The following is a 19,651-nucleotide window of genomic DNA, read 5'->3' as shown; positions in this document are numbered from 1 at the left end:
CTGCAGTATGGATTGTGGTGGACAGGTCTACCTGCGGGTGCTAAGACACCTGGGCTTCTAAGGTCTATTGGGCCTTCTAAGGTGTAGCATCGGAATAAGCTCTGTCAGGAGTGTGGTATGGTGAACTGGTCATGAAGGTCTGAACATGGTTCTCCAGTTCCAAATTCAGCAGCTCTGGCCAGAGTGCCACATTCTCTCCCACACTGAACACCATACTGCCCCACTGAGAGAAACTCGCACTGCCTTCAGCACAACTCAATTGTGCTGCGACTAAATTAAAATTAATTTTATTAGACAACAGTAAAATGCTGCCTGAAAAAAAATGAATAACACCCTAGAAAAAGCAAACACTCATATAGAATGCAAGAATAAGCAAAGCATGTGAACTCTAATCAGAAAAAAACATGGTTACCTTAACGGTTTTAAACTCATTATTCAGAAATCAGTAAGTGATTTTGCCTGAAAAGTTCAAGACATGGCTACAGGACCAGGAAGGGACCCCTTTCAATGTCCATTGTTTATATCCTTTCAAAATGTATGCAGTTTGGTTTAAAAAAGACCACATCCCCAAACACAGAGCCGCATTTTATAAGCTAAAATAATTAAAAAGTTGAAAACGATCATATTAAACGTTTCCACTCTACCCATCAACCAGGTATTGCAGTCCCTTTAGGAATGGCGCACTTACGCACCCTAGGAAAACAATGTTGTTCAAAGAAAGAAGATAAAAAGAAAGTAGCGCTTTCACTGGCAAACTCTGTAAAGTGGCGCTAATGTGTGTGGGTGTAAATAACAGTCTGGCCTGTCTGCTGTCCACTCTGTATTGCTTTATTTAGGTATTTAACTATTTTTTCTCTCCATTCCGAGGTTTTTCTTTTCAATCGAAAACGGTCAGAAAATGAGGACATTTACAGCCAAAGTGTTCAGCCTTTTTTGGATCAATTTCACACACAAATAAAGAAAAGGAGAGGCAAGAGAGAGTACCTTAAGAGCTGCCTATTGAAATCAGCACGTAAGCAGGAGCGAGACAGAGACAGAAAGAGATGGAGGAATAAAGAGAGGAGGGCAGTCGCCAGAGGCAGATCAGGAGTAGTGGACACGGTCCTTGCCATGAAGGAAAAGTGACAGCGTTTATTTTTTCTCCGTTCTCTGCCCTTCCCAGAACGGCTGAGCCTTCCTGCAGCATAACAAAAGGCAGAGGGCGGGTGGCCTCTGACTCCAGGCAGGTCAAGTGCAGGGCCATTAGGTAGCGCTTTCGCGTGCTAATGGCCCTGTGATAACAGAAGGGAGAGGGGAAATTCCTTTGTCCCCTCGTCCCCCCCACCCTTGTCCCCCGTGTCCCCCCCACTACAAAATCTGGGGGGAGATATATCCCCCGCGTCCCCCACACTTCCTACGCCCATGGACGCGCTGTCTACGGGCTCTCAATCTGGGACGGCCACAGTAGAATACAGCTGCAGGGGCCGCTAATGTCCTCACAGACGGGCACAGGATGTCTGTGGAGGCTCACAATTGAAGTCCGACTCACTTCTGGGTCTTGCAGTGAGGTGCAAAAGGCACTGGGCATTTCCCCGGTGGGCCGTACAAGTGGGGTCTGGTTTAGAGCCCTTGGAGGCCGGTTTTGTCACTGGGGTCCGGTTTTGCAGCAGTGCTGCAATATCGGCCGCCTGTAACAAAAGCACCCCCCCCCTCGCTCCCAGTGCCGGTCGTGCTGCAATCTGCCAGGGCTGGTTGCTGTTACCAGTCCGGCCCTGGCAACAGATGGGCTGCCATATGCTTGGGAGGCCACAGCAGCTCAAGGGCAGCCACAGACATACTGTACAAATGTGATGGCAGCATCTACCTCAAGCACAGTTCTTGGTTACAGCGGTACGGTCCACATTGGTACAGATGCAGAGTTCTCCTGACTCGGCGGCAATGTTTACTTCAGCTCAACTTAGATCACAGCTGCGTAGTCCACCTCAGGCGCAGTTCTGGGTTACAGCAGCAACAACTGCTTTCCGTAATGCTGGCTCTGAACTTTGATCTCAGAGAGGTGGCACCTGACGATCCTAGGGCTTGCAGCTCACTCTCCACAGACTTAACTCTCCTGGCAGACACTCACCTCTCCAGATTCAAGCTACTTCTGGCACTTCCTGTACAGTCGTACCTCCTGCAGGATTGGCAGGATTCTTCCCTCTCTCAATAGGTTGGCTGGCCTCTAGGCAGTCTTTACAGTGGAACAGCTTCTTCCAGCAAGGCAAGACTTCAGGTGATGTTCCATGATCTATGGAAAGCTGGTTGTCAGGCAGAGACCAGTTCTGGTTGCACAGGAGTCCTCTGAATCCTCTGCAGAGCACTCACTTCCTTGGTCAAAAAGAACTTGGAACTGGAATGAGTGGGCCAGTGGCTCCCAGAGGCAGTTCCCCCATAAGGGCGGAGGAGCGTCGCCTCACCACTGCTGAGAAGAAAGCTTGAAAACAAAATGGTAATGAAATGAACCATTTTATTTTTTACTCTGCCAGTCGAACCGATTGTGAAGGCGGGGCCAGTAGGCCTTTGCTGCTGATTGGCAGCAGTGACTGGCCACTTCAGTTTGAAATATGCTTGTTCGTTTGACCGGTTATCTTGCGACAGCCATCCCAGCTTGTGCAATTCAAACCTCTCCAATCTATCTCTTTTAGACAGCTGGGTGGAGAGCTGGTACAGGCCTCTGGTGACTTTAGGAGCACTGAGCCTGCCCACTCCAGCCAATCCTGGTGCTTCACTCTTGCTGCCAAACATTGTTAACAACATGAGAGCAGCGTCTGGATTGGTTAAAGGAATTGGCTGTGAGACCTCAAACTCAGAGACAGGAAATAGAGAACATCGAGGACGTGGTGGGACCTGCTGCAGGCTGCTAAGGTAAATCAAACATTTAAACTTTCTCATAGCTTTCTGCACCTGGCTACCAACAGCCAAACTGAACAGTGATCAGGGAAGAGACAAAAGCCTGGCCTCGCCTAAAGGGGCCCCATTTACTTTGAACAACAGAGATTGCAGTCCCACACTCTACCCTCTCCATCTACAGAATTGGAGTTTTACAGGAAGACTAGTACTCAGCTCCTCTAAAAAAAAATGGCCTGATTGAATTTCTAAAGGTGCCTTGTCTTCTCTGTCCACACTTCAGTGTCTAGGTCTCCCCCTTCAGGTACAGGAATGTCAGCAATACACTTTCACCTCATGTTCATCTTGTCCAAAAGAGCAGGCCTGGGGCATCCGAAATGGAACCCATAGGCCTTCATTACTTTGGGTCACTGATACACACAATGCATGTACCATACAGGCCATATACACAAACATACACAACATGCACATGGGATGTTAGCTCTAGTATGTGGTTTAGTGCACAGAAGCCAAAGTTTACACAAGTGGGCCTCCACTCCAGTGATACAGATAAAAAGTTTTGATCACAACTATGGATTCCCAAAACACAGTACATTGCCACTACTGCTCTTCGTGCTAAACCTATGACACGGACAGTAGTCCACGGTCAGCAGTGGCGGCTGGTAGGGAACGGTGGTGTGGGGATGGAAGGTGGAGGGGGTTGGAAAAAAATGAAGAGAAAACGTACCTGGTGGTCGCCGTCGCCAGCCGCCGCCTCTCCTCCGACGCAGGAGCCAGGAAGCACCCAGGCTCCCAGCCTCCCCTGACCAATCACAATGCCTTACAGCAATGTTGTGATTAGTCTGAGCACTGTAGTTGTGATTAGTCTGAGCACTGTGGGTCAGCACTCAGAGAGGGACTGGGAGGCTGGGCATGTTCTCCACTCAGGCTGTGTAATACAGCCTGTGGAGAACATGCAAAGTGCGCATGACGGTTTAGCCAGCCCGAGACGGCCGACCACACCATTATGCGCACTTAAGTTTCAGCCACCACTCCTCCTCCTTCGACGTCACACGAGCCAGGCCCCACCCACCCTATCTTAACCTGGCTGCAGTGCAACTACAACACTAAAGATGAAATGATAATAAGGTTCAGTTATTATAATTTTATTTTTCCTTTGCACTGCTTTAAAGCACTAAGGCGACACTCCTCTCAGCCTTAGTGGAGGAGCCCCCGCTGACTGTCAGTAAAATGAGAGTACTCTTGGCGTGCCACTCCAGGACCAAAGACTGATGCAGGACCTCTGTTGTGTTATCGGACATGCCTAGGCCTCTTAGCACACTAGTTTAGTGAGGGAATAGGGCCAAAAACCAGGTCACCAGATTAGTCGCAGTCGGGCATTTAAAGGCAGGGGAACACGACTGTCCAGTACAGGAACACATCATGCAGGTGACATTACTGTCCCAATCAGGGCTGGCTTTAGAGCAGTGCGCCCGGTGTGGCTGCACTGGGCGCTGACCTGGAGGGGGGTGCTGACCTCAGGTGGGGGCGCTGTGTTTAGCAATAACCTACAATTTAATAACAGCTGATAGAGTTCTTTGTGTGTCCAGGTTTCAGGCAGCAATAAAAATATCAAGATACCTCTTGTGATTAATATTCCTGCTAGCAAGAGAGAGAGATCATAGTTTTGTCTAGTGGCAGTTTTGACTCGCCATAAAGTAGTACAGATAGTTCCTATGCGTGCTGCAAAGAACAGATCTGTATTTAAAGTGGATAGCTGAGTGGGTTAGTAAAGCCAGCCTGTACCAGCACTTATAAAATGAAATATATGCAAGAGAGGGGCTATGGAGAGATGAGGGGTCTTTTGCATGGGGGGGCGCTAGGATACAGATTGTGGCACTGGGTGCCACCAGCACTGCAGCCGGCCCTGGTCCCAATTATCACTATCTGAATTGTTGCTTGGCGTTTACACAATAGGTGTTGCTATTTTTAAACTCACTGATCCCCGTCTAACAATAAAAAGATCAGAAGGTTTATTCACCCCCATTAGGATGTCCCACAGTGACCTTGAGGTTACCCACAGAATGTTATCTTGTTGAGATGTGATTTCATGCGTTACGTGGTGGGTATTTGTAAAGCATCATTATCACTGCAGCAGCAACCTTTGAACTATATGATAATAAAATGCTACTATTGGTGCCATGTTTCATCACTCTAGATAAGAACTATATCGTGGAAGTTGCACTCTGCCTTTGTGGATTACAACAGAAGACTCAAGTCTGCCATGGAAATGTTTAGAAAGTGGGGCATACTACTGAAAGACACGGCGATGTCATACAAATGGCGGATTGTTCGCTACACAAGTGCACAAATTTAAAACTAACAATACTGCATGGTGTGAGCACAAAGAACCCATGTATATATATGCATTCAGTAATGGTCAGCCTGATACCCACCTTTGAGTTAGAAGCGCTACACAACTCTTTGTTGCCCATGATTGTCACACAACTGCACTGCAGGATAACGCACCAAGGGCCAGAGGTATCATCATTTTCAGCTGGCCCCATGCCATGAGCTGGAATATCAGCCATCACGGCTATACAAGCTGGGGCCTGTAGTTTCACTTTTCCTACTGTAAGTATGGACCCCAAGTCCCAGTGAAACACCAGAACAGAACGAAGGTCGCTGTCAGGCTACTGGGCCAGGAGGCAGATGGGGGATCTTTCAAAAGCTGGTGGCATATTGCTACTTGACAAAACTATGCAATTCTGATCGTTTCACGCCCCGAGGTTGGTGGGAGTGGATCACCTACCAGTGCATTGTTTAATAAGAATGTGTGCTAACTAAGCAAAGTTCACCTCAGGTTCTAGGTGTGTTTGACCTGCTTTGATGGACCTGCTGCTAGGGAATATCCGAGGGGAAGGACGCCTCCACTATGCGGAAATCTGCACAAGTTCATGATGCATACATCTGTATTCGCACATGCAACTTGTATTTTCTCTAACGGGGAAATATTTTTCTCCGTGAAGAAACCCCTTCCCTTACACCACATAAATATGTCGGTGTTCGCACCTCCAAGGTGAGGATATCATCGCAGGCAGGCAGAGTTGAGCAAGGGCCTGGGAGGTCGCTCCCGAGCACCCCTCCTCTGCCTCTCGTCAGTTTATATTCCATTCTTGGCCCAAAGAGTAAAATATGCGTGATTGCACCGACTTTACTCCGCTGTGAAAATAAAACTCATAATGTGGCAAACACACGAAAAGCAAGAACAAAGCCGGTACATTGTAGTGGGGCCACAGAAAAATATAGATTGCCCGGCCCTGTGTGGCAGGAGAAATTCCCCAACACTGGGCCATCTTTCCCCATTTTTCATGCTGACCAAAAGTGAATCCTGGGGTTCTCATGGCAATCCACGCTTGCATGCAGTACTAGTGAGGGAACTCCCGGGATTCCCTATTAGTTAAGGGGGTTTGGATACCAATGTGCCTGGGGTACAAAGGAGATGGAAGACGTTGTCCCGTCCTGGAATCTAAGGCAATGCTTGAGATTGCTACATGTCGTGTTGCCTGATCGGAGCAACAGGGCCTAGAGTTGGCAGCCACAAATAACGTGCACAGACACTCAGTTAACTTGTGTGGGCCGGAGGTCTCGAGCGAACTCCGCCCGTTTATTTATATCCTCTGGCCACGCCTGGCCAGAGAGTGATACAAAGTATGCGAGCCCTTTCGGGCTAAGGGTCTTGGGGTGGCAAACGAGCGGCAACTAGACCTCTACATCCCATCCCAAGTCAGTGTTCAAATCAAACAACAAAAGTGTTAACATATAAAGTCTGTGAGTCTCTGACTCGGATTGGGTCTCAGTTCGTACCTCTGGTGGCGGCCTTCGCGACTCGCCTGAGGACTGTTCGGTGACCTGGTGGCTATGTCGGTCGCGGTGGGTTAGTCCTCGGCGGCCATTGGTGAAGGCAGGTTTACTGCAGCTTGATCTTCCTCTGGGCCTGGTGAACGGCTTCCGGAGGCGGCTTCTCCACCTTCTACGTGGCCAGGAGGCATCCAGTCCGTGTTGGTTTCATGAATTCGCTTGAACCAGGATAAATTCCGGGTGATGACTTAGTTTCCCTTCTGAACTGTGAGGGTGGTCCCATTGATTTTCAGCACGGTCCATGCCCCAGGCTCCTAGGCAGTACGAAACTTTCCTTCCCTGCGGCGATTCCTAACCAGGACAGTCCATCCTGGCATGATGTTCCTCGTTTTTGCCTTCCTCCTCCTGCTAGTTTGCTCGTTGGTCGCTGTACCCGTGTATGGGTACTGGTGGGGTCATAGGGTTCTGGGGCCCAACCGTCTGCAGCAGGGATGGTGTCTCGCAGTGGTCCTGCCAGCATCAGCGACCAGGGTGACCTCTGGGTGGTGCAGTGCGGAGTACTGCGGTATTCCCGTAGGAATCTGTGCTTCGCCACTTCTGGGTCAGTCTGTTAAGAGACAGCGATCCGCAGGATCTTGTTGAGGGTCCTCATGAATCGTTCTGCTTCTCCGTTGGCTTGTGGCCATTGGGGGATGATTCGGTGATGGTGGATTCCCAGTGATGCCAACATGTCCTTGAACTCTGTTCCCTGAAAAGGGGGTCTGTTGTTGGACTTGATCTGTTGCGGGAGTCCGAACAGTGAGAATGGTGAGAATGTTCTTTCTAATACAGGTTGTAGGTGCACAAACGATGTGGATGCAATGACTTTGACTATGGGATACTTTGTATGGCTGTTGAGTATTACTGCAGTTACTCGGCCTTTTGGGAAACTCCTGAAGTCTATACTTATTCTCACCCACGGGGCTGTCGCTGGATTATCAGTTATTACTGGGGTGGGGTGTTCTTGGCTGCTCGTGAGCTAGCACGGTCTGCAGTTTCACACGAGTGTCCACCGCAGTTTCGAGTCCAGGGAACCACACCTTCTCTCTCATGCGAGATTTCAGTCGCATTGTCCCTTAGTGTCCCTCATGGGCTAAGGCGGTGGCTCGCTCTGGTAGACTTGTGGGGATTACTATTCGAGATCCTCTTAGTACTACCCCGTCTGCTGTGGCGCTCAGTTCATTGCACACTATCCAGAGTTTGTTCTGCCTGTCTCTGTCGGATTCATTCCATCCATTTGCTCCATGTAGAAAGTCATTCCAGGATCCCCTCTGGAATGAATGCAGCACCTTCATTAGTACAGTGTCCGTTCCTGTTTCAGCCTTGATCTCGTCTAAGGTGATAACTCTCGGGCAGGCCCATTGTGACACCATGTCCACATACTCCTCCGTCTTTCTTTCTTGGTCGCCGCCGTCCCCGGCCGTCTCTGGCGGGTGTCATGACAGGAAGTCTGCCGGATTCTTTGCTCTGGGTTGGTACACCACCTCCATCTGGTAATGCTGCAGCTGTATGGCCCAGCGTTTGATTGTTGATGGAGGATGTGTTGCTGTGCCTCTGAACAGTGGGATTAGTGGCTGGTGGTCGTTCACCACCTGAAATAGATAGCCGCCGACATATAGGTGGAAGTGGTTGCAGGCCCAGTTGATGGCCAACGCTTCTCTCTTGATCTGAGAGTACCTGGACTCAGTTGGCGTGAGTGCCTTACTTGCGAAAGCGAGTGGAGTCCACTTTCCAGGTTCAGTCTCCTGGGTCAGGAGAGCTCCTAGCCCAACGGGGCTAGCGTCCACGAGAAGTTCCGTCTTCCAGGTGGTGTCAAAATACGCCATGGTGGTCTTCCCTAGGAGTGCCTCTTTAATTTTTGGGAAGGCGTCTTCCTCTTCTTGGCACCACTTCCAGGTTACATCTTTCTTCGTCAAGGCGCGCAGAATTTCCGCTAGCGTGGCCAGATTCAGTATGAACCTTCCTTAGTAGGTGGCCATCCCAAGGAAACTCCTGACTTCCAATGCTGTTGTCGGTGCAGGGGCTTGTTGTATGGCCTGTGATTTTCTTGGGTCCACTTTGACTCCATCCTGGCTGAACACGTAGCCAAAGAATTCAATGGACCTCTGGAAAACGAACACTTGTCTCGGTGAAGGGTGACTCCATGCTCAGCGAGACGGAGTCTGGCCCGGGGATGGCAATGGTGTTCTTCCATGGTCACGGAGTGTATCAGGATGTCGTCGCTGACGTCGAGTATTTTGTGGAGTCCTGACAGAACCTCCCAGACAGCGTTTTGGAAGATTTCCGCTGCTGATGAGAAGCCGAAATTAAGTCTCTAGTAGCGGCGTAAGTCTATGTGGGTCAAAAACATGGTAATATACCGGCTCTCCTCAGCTAGCCTCAATTGGTGGTATCCTGCATTGAGGTCAAGCCTGGAGAACCAGCGGGATCCGTTGAGATCAGCCAGGATGTCGTCTACTGGGGGTGTCAGGCCTCTGAATAGTTGTGGGAATAGGTTTAAGACGTCTTCGGTTTGTAGTGTTTTAATTGCATTGGCAAACGTGACTAGGCCAAGGTCCTCAGCTGCGTGGCTTCCCACCAAAATGTCTGCTTCTCTATCGACCACGTGGAAGGTGGTTGTGATTTTGTGCCCTTCTGCTTTGACTTGGACGGTCATCTTCCCTTTGAGCGGCAGAGTGGTTTGGCTGCCATACGTGAGGATCCTACCATGCGATGGGGACAATATGGGTCATGGGTTGAGCCGTTTGTATTGTTGGCACCCCATCACGTTCACCAATGCTCTTGTGTCGATCAGCGCAGTGACCTGGCATCCGGCAATTTCTATGGCGCATGTGGGTCGTGGCCGTCTCCTCCGTTTGAGGTCACTCGCAAATAAAATTATATAGCACTTGCCCTCTTCTTCAGTTGATGAGTCTTCGAGGTAGTGCCTCTGTCTTGTGGGCGTCCAGGCTAATCTAGGGTTTTCAGGCTCTTCTAGCAATAGATGTTTGACTGCCTTCGACTGTGGCCGTCGTCCTCGGGCTCCTTGATTCTGCGGACCTCCTCTACACGCTACTGCGAAGTGGTTGGGTGTGCCACACTTGGAGCATGTGCGCCCTTGCGCCGGGCATTCTTCCGGAGGATGTTTTTTCCTTCCACAGTACCCACAGCGTGAACCTGGTGTGCCTCTTCCAGGCCACTGTCCCCGGGTGCCTCTGTTCTGGGACCGCATCGCGTCTGCTCTCTCGGTCTTGATCGTGACTGGGGTTGTTCTGCCTGTTGGGTAATTGCAATGTCCATTGCTGTCGCCCTGGCGTCGGATAGGTCGTGCGACCTGGCCATAATGAGGATGTCCTCCTGGGTAATGCCTGGTTGGTGCAGGATGACGGTCCGGAGGTTCTTGTTCCAGCAACCTTGGATCACCTGGGCCCTCACCTCCATGTTCTGGTCGTCGTCCGTACATGTGCTTGCGAGCTCACGCAGTCGCTAGTGGAACACGTCCATCGATTCTCCTTCCCTCTGACGTGCCTGGCGCAATTTAAACCTTTTGTAATCTGGGTTTAATTGGGGGTCGAAATGCACATTCAGGGCCCTGACCGCTGCATTATAGTCGTAGATGGGCAAACATCTTGTAGATCTCTTCGCCCGCGAAGTGCAGTAGTACTGTTTCCCGTGTCACTGTGAAGTAGTTGTCTAGCCTACTGATCCAGAGTGTCCATCTGGGAGACGGAGTGGCCGGGTCTATGAGCTCGCTGAATGGGGGCAGCGCATTGATCTGCGAGTGTTGCAATGCTGGTTGCATGGCTGGGGGCCCAGCTTGTTGGGCGGGCGGCAGGGGTGGTGGTGCTGCTGCCTGGGCTTGTTGGTCAGTCATCTCTGCGCGTGCGCCTTGAGCTTTGCTTGTGTTTCCCTTGCAGGCTTGGCTTGAAAAAGCTGCTTGAGAGTGCCTCGCCCAATGTTTTTCACTGTGGTGTCTTCTGGAGTCGTCCACCATGTACTTGACACTTCCACTGTGCTCCAGGCTCTCTCCTGCGAGTGACACCAGCGCTTTGGGAGAGGTAGAATGGGCTTTAACTGCACTTTGTGCCGCCACCACGTGGCATGATCCAGGGAGGGAGAGCGCTTCAAGTAAGGCAGCGTGGCTCAGACCGCGTGAACGTCGTCACTGGGGGTTCAGCGGGACATCCTGCACATGTGCGCAAGTCTCAGCTCGACGCGGGCTCTGACGGGATCTCCACTGGGAGCCCCAGCATACCTAGAACATTCGGAGATCGTGCGGGGATCAGGCAGAGAGCAGACCAGTGTGTACCTGCGCAGATGTGGAAGTTCCGGGCAGGCGGGCTCAGCGGCACGTGGGTCTGGGACGATCTTGCTGTGGGGTTAGTAGTCCGCAGCTTCCCAGTGCTCGGTCACGCTCTGCTGCGGATAGCAGCACGTGTTCACCCTGTGATGCTGCAATGGTATTCTACGCTCTGCCGGGCCGATGGGCCGGGAGCTGGCACGACAATGCAGGCGGGGCACAGCTCATCGTCGAAGCATGATGGAACGCCCACCCTCGTCACCAGTGTCGTGTTGCCTGATCGGAGCAACAGGCCCTAGAGTTGGCAGCCACAAACAACGTGCACAGACACTCGGTTAACTTGTGTGGGCCGGAAGTTTTCGAGCGACCTGCGCCCGTTTATTTATATCCTCTGGCCACGCCTGGCCAGAGGGTGATACAAAGTATGCAAGTCTTTCCGGGCTAAGGGTCCCGGGGTGGCACACAAGCCGCAACTAGACCTCTACACTACACATTGGCGTCACTGCCAGTGTTGCTGCTCCCCGGCCCTTTCCTGGCTTAATCCTTACTCCTCTACACCACTGCTTTCACCAGTGTATATTCCTCCGATGTCCCCGGCTTGGTTTGTCCCATAAACAGTGATATACATACACATTTACAGTAAGCAGACAGAGTAAAACAGTGTAACAGCCCATACCCTCAATTGCTGAAGTTTGAGCTAATGCGCAGAAACACACTTTTGCACTGCGCACACAGACCTTTAAAATGAATACTAAATTAAGACAATCTTTTGCAGTACGAAAGCGCAGAACTTTAGTAAATATGGGTCTAAGTGTCACAACTTGCACTCCATATGCCCACCAGTCTTAGCTCTACATTGTAGCAATCCATCACTGTTCCCAGTGTGTGAAACATTGTTTGAGAGCATGATCATCTCCTCCAACTATGACACTGACAAGTAACCTGCCTTTATAGCCTCTATCCCTTCTTCTACAGACACCAGCCATACCTCCAAAAAACTGCAAAACAAGCAACAATGCAGATATAGCCTTAGGAACAGTTACTTCCTTACACAAATCAGACGTACCCTTCACTGTATGCAGCCAACATGAGCTTGACGCCTGGTCTGCAACCATAGACTGTTCCTGAGGGTTGTTTATTTTACAGAGACAAGCCTCATCACGGTGTGCATGCAATGAGCAGATCAGCAACAGGCAAGGTTGCTTCCCATAACCCACAGACAAACTCCTACTGTTGTAATAGCAATGTCACTGTGATAGTAGATTACACTGTGCCATATTAATATAGGAGGCCAACATTTATAACACCTCTAGATAGTAGTGTGCCTAATTCCTATTGTAGTTGAAATTCTACAGTGATATCAATTTGAGTTGAACCAAATTCTTAGTATTGCTGTCAGAAAATGACCCACTAAAAACAGATTGTACTGTGCTTGTAAATGCATGTTGCATGTCTCAGTAGCAGATTTGAGGCACCAAAGAATCTTCAAGGAATTATCATGAGCAAAGTTCAGTATGATACTTGGGGCCTGATTCAAAGTGTGCAAACAGGTTACTTAGTCATAAAGGAGACGGATATCTCATCCTCCTCATCATAAGTGCCATAGGATATAATGCATTTGTAATAAGGGGGCCGGGACGTTTGTGACAGAGTAACCTAGTAGTATATAAGTAGTCGCTTCCAGAATAATCAAGTTGTTTATTGGCAACAACCCATGACGCCCTTACTGGTCAGGGACCACCGCTTCAACTGACTCCAAGGGTTCCAAAGTGAACAGAGATGGACCTGTATAACATATTACCTTGGAATCATTACACCTCTCCTACACTTGCTATCACCTCCTTAGTCTCAAGATCACAATCCTCTTTTGAGACATGAGGCATCTTAGATAAGCAGTCTGCAACCTTATTCTTCGAACCTGGAACATATTCCACCACACAAATGTACACCTGGAACTTAGCTGACAAACTCTCCAACCTAGCTGCACAATTAGATGTCATACTCAGTCTTGATACTCTACAGTGGCTTATGATTGGTCCTTAACACAATTTTAGTTCCCTAAATATAGGTTTGAAAGTGACTGACAACCCAGCTGCAGCTAACACTTCAGACAGAGAGCGAGAAGCAAATGCCACAGTCTTCTCAATTTTCATGTGTAATTGGGAAAGCAGATCCACTGCGCTTGCATCGACTGTGATAAAAGTCTTGAAGCCAATTTGGAAAGGAACTAAAAATTTTGCATTGACTATGCCTGCTTTTACTTCTAGAAACACTTGCTGTTGTTCTTTTCCTTATTTAAACCTCGTCCCATTTCTCAATCAGTCCCTTACATTTTCTGTCTTCTGTGCAAAGGCGTCCACAAATTTAGGATAATATTCAACAGGACCCATGAAAGTTCGAAGTTTTTTTCTGTCTTCTTGCACAGCAGCTTTGATTATGGCACTCACTAGATATGACTTTAGCCTAACTCCTTCCACCGAAATCAAATACCTAAATAATCCACTTCTTGCTCCAAAACTCTGCACTTCTTGTTTCGAAGTGTGTGACTTGAGCTAGAAATTCTACTTAAAACGTGTTACATCCCTGTTGTGACTTTCAATGGACTCCCCAAAAACCAGTATTTCACCCTCCTGAAAGAATTTTTTTTTTTTAACTCAAGTGAAGACATTTTACATCAGTCTTTGAAAAACACAGGCTTTCATTGGTAGCCTGGTATATTGATACACCCATTCAGTGGTAATTAATGCCATCAAATCCTTAGACCATCCAGATGCAATTTGATCTGGTGGTCAGAACTGTTAAAATCTAATTTGGAAACGTACCTACCACCAGACAAAAATCAATATAATTTCATTGATATTTGGGCGTGAGAAATAGTCAACAACAGCGTTCTCATTGAGGCTGCAGTGGTCCACACAAAATGTCAATGATCTATCAGATTTTTTTGTGCTGATCACCAGAGTGATCCACTTTACAAATTCCAATGGTTCTATCATTTCATCCTTTACCATATCCTTCACCTTGTCCGTAATAGTCATTAGTGCTCGTTGAGCCATACGCCGGGTAGAGACAGCTCCCTTTCTTTAACACAATCATGTGGACATATCCCTTTGCTTATCTAAGTCTATCTTCAAACACACCCTCATATTTACTCACGATTTTATCCATCCTCTCATCATCAGCTACCATTACTAGGTTTAAGAGCTCTCGGGTTTACTATGATATTCAAGTCATATTGGTGTGTCCACCCTAAAATGGGTGGACCTGATTTTGTAACATACACCTTGCCATATATTTTTCAATCCTGAAATTGAATTTTAGTTGACATTAGGGGTGGGCGGAAAATTCCGTTCCTCCAGCGTAGCAGATAAAGCCAGCCACCCCGGCTCACGGGCCCGGTCCTTGCTTCTGAAAGCAGCCAGGCCGGGGAGAGCCTCCTTGGTCCCCGGTGGACCCCTGTCTCCAGCGCCCGGACCCTCGGCTGGCTTGCAGGACGGGGTGCCCCGGGCCCTGCCAGACGGAGCACGAGCCCCGGGCCCGGTCCCAGCTTCAGACCCCTAGCCAGGCCGGGGAGAGCCTCCCTGGGCCCCGGAGGGCACCCTTTCCCCAGCGCACGGACCCTCGGCTGGCTTGCAGGACGGGGGGCTCCCGCACCATGGGACACTGTGACGGAGCACAAGCTCCGGGTCCGGGCCCAGCCTCCGAACCCTAGCCAGTCTGGGGAGAGCCTCCCCGGGCCCCGGTGGACACCCTTCCCCAGCGGCTGGACCCTCGGCTGGCTTGCAGGACGGGGGGGCTCCCGCACCCTGGGACACTGGGAAGGAGCACAAGCCTCGGGTCCGGGCCCAGCTTCCGAACCCTAGCTAGGCCGGGGAGAGCCTCCCCGGGCCACGGTGGACACCCTTCCCCAGCGCATGGACCCTCGGCTGGCTTACAGGACGGGGGCTCCCGCACCCTGGGACACTGGGATGGAGCACAAGCCCCGGGTCCAGGCCCAGCTTCCGAACCCTAGCCAGGCTGGGGAGAGCCTCCCTGGGCCCCGGTGGACACCCTTCCCCAGCGGCTGGACCCTCAGCTGGCTTGCGGGACAGGGGGCTCCCGCACCCCGGGATGGAGCCGCACCCTGGGACAGAGCTCCAGCACCGGGCCCAGCTTCCGAACCCTAGCCAGGCTGGGGAGAGCCTCCCCGGGCCCCGGTGGACCCCCTTCCCCAGCGCCCGTACCCTCGGCTGGCTTGCAGGACCGGGGGGCTCCCGCACTCTGGGACGGAGCCGCACCCTGGGACGGAGCTCCAGCACCGGGCCCAGCTTCCGGACCCTAGCCAGGCCGGGGAGAGCCTCCCCGGGCCCCGGTGGACACCCGTCCCCAGCGCACGGACCCTCAGCTGGCTTGCGGGACAGGGGGCTCCCGCACCCCGGGACGGAGCCGCACCCTGGGACAGAGCTCCAGCACCGGGCCCAGCTTCCGAAACCTAGCCAGGCCGGGGAGAGCCTCCCCGGGTCCCGGTGGACACCCGTCCCCAGCGCCCGTACCTCGGCTGGCTTGCAGGACGGGGGGGCTCCCGCACTCTGGGACGGAGCTGCACCCGGGGACGGAGCTCCAGCACCGGGCCCGGGCCCAGCTTCCGGACCCTAGCCAGGCTGGGGACAGCCTCCCCGGGCCCCCGGTGGACCCCCTGTCCCCAGCACCCGGACCCTCGGCGGGAACCAAGGAGGGTTAAGCCCAGGCCACGTCCTCTCCCCAACAGCCTGCCCGGGGAGCCCATTTTTATCGACTATTAAGCCCCCACGTAGTGGGGGCTTACAGAACTCTGGGGGAGGACAAAAGCTGGAGATAGCCTGGCCGGCCGGTAGGCCGGCCATCTGGCCACCCGGCCCACAGGGCCATCTGGTCGCCCGGCCCGCAGGGCCATCTGGTCGCGCAGCCAGGCGACCAGATGCCCAGGGACCACCCGGCCCCCAGGTGGCCTGGGAGGGTGCCGTGCCCAGTCGCCCTGGCCGTCCGGCGAGGGTGGCCAGGTGCTCCGAGGGAGCCGCTCGGGAGGGCTCCTTCCCCGGTGCTGCTCCTCGCCTCCCTGGGCGGGAGCGGCGGGAAGGGGAGGCCAGGCCATCTGGTCACTCTGCCGAGCAGCGAGGGACTGTGGCCCCCGTCCCCGCTGTGAGAAGTTGGCCTGATGTATGATGTCACTAGTTCTAGTGTACACCTTATATCAGTCCAAACAACCCTTATGGTGATTGGTTGTAAAGTCAACCTTATAGACCAGCTATCCTAGTGGTAGCATGGACAAGAGCAGTCTTAGGCTAAACTCTGAATGGCATGTGAAGCCAGCTGTGATACCATATATAATCCCTTGAATACCAAATGAAAGGACACCACAACAGATATATATATAAAATAAAGTGTATTTATTCTAGTCAAACCCTCAGCACTCTTTATGAGATTAGAGGTAAGTACAACACAGTCTTATTCAAGCATACATTAAGTCACACAGGTAAGTAATACAGTTAGGCCCTAGGGGCCACGCAAACCATATACTAAAGAAGTGGTATAAGGACCACTGTCACGGAAATAGGATAGGCCTAGGCCTAGGGAATCGCTGGGGCTACACTACACTAGCAACAGTTAGGAAGTGGGAGGCCCACGGGATTCAGGTGCAGAGTGGAAACACTCACGCGTAATGCGTAAAAGTCGATAGAATTACTAACAGTTAGAAATTAACAGTTTAAGGACACTTCTGAAGCAGCTAGAGAGTCGAGACTCGGAAACTAGACCCTAGGATAGTCACTACCCTTGTGAGCACCGAAGTACCCAAGTTACCTAGCCCACGGACAGTGGGTGCATAGGTGTGAACTTGCGTCGGGTTTCGTCGTGGACTTCTATGGGTGCCTGAAGGAAAGTTGCTGACAGGCGGTCAGTGAAGAGTGTCCGGTGGATCCCAAGGCTGGGATCAAGAAGAGAGGATACCTGCAAGCAGAAGGGACAGAGTCAAGGTCACTAGCCAGTGACCACGTGGAACCAGGAAGGAACCTGGCGATGTCGTGAAGATTGCAGGTGAAAGGTGAAGCTTGTCGCTGCAGCCACAGGTACCAGGAGACGTCGAGGACGACCAGGACCAGGAGGCGAGCTGTCCCACAAAGGCTCTTGCTGTCGGCGGCGTCGAAGTCGAACTAGGACTCACCAAGCCTTGGCAAGCGGAACCCACGAAGAACGGAGGACTTGCTTCTGGTGCAGACCAGGAAGGTCTGGGGTGCTTCTCTTTTGCAAAGAAGCGGGAGCCAGTCTGGAGGAGCCAAACCAGTGGTGAAGATTTCAAGGTGTGTCGTCACAAAGGCCGCTAGCCAACGGGCAAGCAACCGGACAGACGCGGCAAGCAGGAAAATGCAGAAGGGCCCCACGTAGGACTCGTGGAGTGGGGGGGGCTGATCTTCGGTGCAGATGGTGCTTGGGGTTGGGGCTTCTCAATCCCCGGTGCACAAATTCGAGGGTGCCTCAGAAGCTGCGCTGGAAGATACTAGCCACTTTTCCCAGGTAGCCGGTCCCACGTCTCTCGTCGCCTCCACGGATCTCAGCTCGGCTGTGGATGTGGATCAGGGTCGGAGAAGTCTGGAAGTCAAGGCTCTGGTCGGGCTCTGCAGTCGGTCCCTCGTAGAACTTCAGCAAAGCAAAGGGTAGTCTCTTGATGGTGCCTGTTTGCACAGGTTAGCCACTCTTTGGCCACAAGGGAGATTCTTCAGTCTTCTTATTTCGTCGAATGTCGAAGGTCCAGAGTTTCTGTTCAAGTTGCAGGTTCAGGATAATCTAATCTCCTGGGGCCCAGCTACCACTCTTATACTAATCTGAGGGAGGCGCCTCGTCCAGCCGCGGCGCGCGCCCAGCCCCGCTTCGCGCCCCAGCCCGACCGACCCAGCCCTTAGAGCCAATCCTTATCCCGAAGTTATGGATCTGACTTGCCGACTTCCCTTACCTACATTGTTCCAACATGCCAGAGGCTGTTCACCTTGGAGACCTGCTGCGGATATGGGTACGGCCCGGCGCGAGATTTACACCATCTCCCCCGGATTTTCAAGGACCGGCGAGAGCTCACCGGACGCTGCTGGAACCGCGACGCTTTCCAAGGCAGGGCCCGGGCGCCGGTCCCACGGAGGGGATCCGGAACTCCCGGGCCACCGACCTTCCCGCCGTGTTGAATCCTCCGGGCGGACTGCACGGACCCCACCCGTTTACCTCTCGACGGTTTCACGCCCTCTTGAACTCTCTCTTCAAAGTTCTTTTCAACTTTCCCTTACGGTACTTGTTGGCTATCGGTTTCGCGCCCGTCTTTAGCCTTAGATGGAGTTTACCACCCACTTTGGGCTGCATTCCCAAGCAACCCGACTCCGAGAAGACCCGATCCCGGCGCACCGGGGGCCGCTACCGGCCTAACACCGTCCGCGGGGTGAGCCTCGATCAGAAGGACTTGGCCCCCTGAGCGACGCCGGGGAGTCGGTCTTCTGTACGCCACATTTCCCGTGCCCGCCGCCGGGCGGGGATTCGGCGCTGGGCTCTTCCCTCTTCACTCGCCGTTACTGGGGGAATCCTGGTTAGTTTCTTTTCCTCCGCTTAGTAATATGCTTAAATTCAGCGGGTCGCCACGTCTGATCTGAGGTCGTAGTCGGAAAGAAAACGCCGAAGCGTTCGGGGGGAGCCGGGGAAGGCCAGGCACCCCTGCCGGAGCAGGGGGCCTGGCGTACCCAGCAGCGCACGCCCTCTTTCCCCGGATCTCGTCTGGAGGGGTTTCGCCCTCGCCGGGAAGCCGGCCGCAGAGGAGGGCGCCCGAGGCGAGTGCACGCGGGCAGCCGGTGGGACACCATGGACAGCCACGCGTGGCACGCAGCCAGGTGCCCCGGGGCGGACCGGTCGCCGGGCCCCCTTCACGGGGGGCCAGGCGCGCCGGCCGCGTACCTCCGCGGCAGGACCCGGCCAGGGACCCTGCCAATGGGCGATCGGGGGGTCTGACCTTGTGGGGGGGACGAAGGGGAAGCGGAGCTCACCCTGCAACGGCCCCAGCCGCGTCCCGGGGAAGCCCCGGGGCGATTGACGATCGAGCGACCCTCAGACAGGCGTAGCCCCGGGAGGAACCCGGGGCCGCAAGGTGCGTTCGAAGTGTCGATGATCAATGTGTCCTGCAATTCACACTAATTCTCGCATCTAGCTGCGTTCTTCATCGACGCGCGAGCCGAGTGATCCACCGCCTAGAATCACAGGCAACTTTTCGAAAACGTTCGCCCACCTGCGGGCGATGGAGAGGCGGGAGGAAGGCGACGCCGTCCCGTCCGCCGCCCGCGCGGCGAGACGGCACAGGCGCCCCGTTCAAGGCTTCCCCTCTGGGAGTCAGACAGCACCGTCGTGGGGGGGAAAAACATTGCCAGGCGCTCGGCCCGGGAGCCCGCCCCCACCCACCCACCCAGGGGCGAGGAAGGGGGTTCCCAGAGCGACGGGAGCAGGCAGCCCCGCAGCCGCCGGTCCCTCCCAGGGTAACCCGGGAGGGACCACGCGAGTCTTCAAACCCCTCAGCCTGGCCACACGGGACCGGGTCGGACCGGGTACCTGGCAACGAGGGAGGGTCGCTCCACCTGCACATCAGCCGTC

At 52.9% G+C, this 19,651-nt stretch overlaps 1 long non-coding RNA gene and 1 other non-coding gene across 2 annotated transcripts in view; one reads left to right on the top strand and one right to left on the bottom strand.

Annotated features, from left to right (window-relative positions):
* The window catches only part of LOC146833007 (uncharacterized), a 483,129-nt gene that overhangs the window by 53,325 nt on the left and 410,153 nt on the right, over positions 1-19,651 (top strand). The gene's annotated exons all lie outside the window — the stretch shown is intronic.
* On the bottom strand, positions 19,109-19,262 carry LOC146833010 (5.8S ribosomal RNA). Its single transcript, XR_014961011.1, has one exon. It is a non-coding gene; the product is annotated as a 5.8S ribosomal RNA (ribosomal RNA).

Source organism: Triturus cristatus, chromosome 4_2 (assembly GCF_964204655.1).
Source record: "Triturus cristatus chromosome 4_2, aTriCri1.1, whole genome shotgun sequence".
NCBI lineage: Eukaryota > Metazoa > Chordata > Amphibia > Caudata > Salamandridae > Triturus > Triturus cristatus.
The sequence above is the reverse complement of the archived record's forward strand: the minus strand, read 5'-3'. Positions and strand labels throughout refer to the sequence as shown.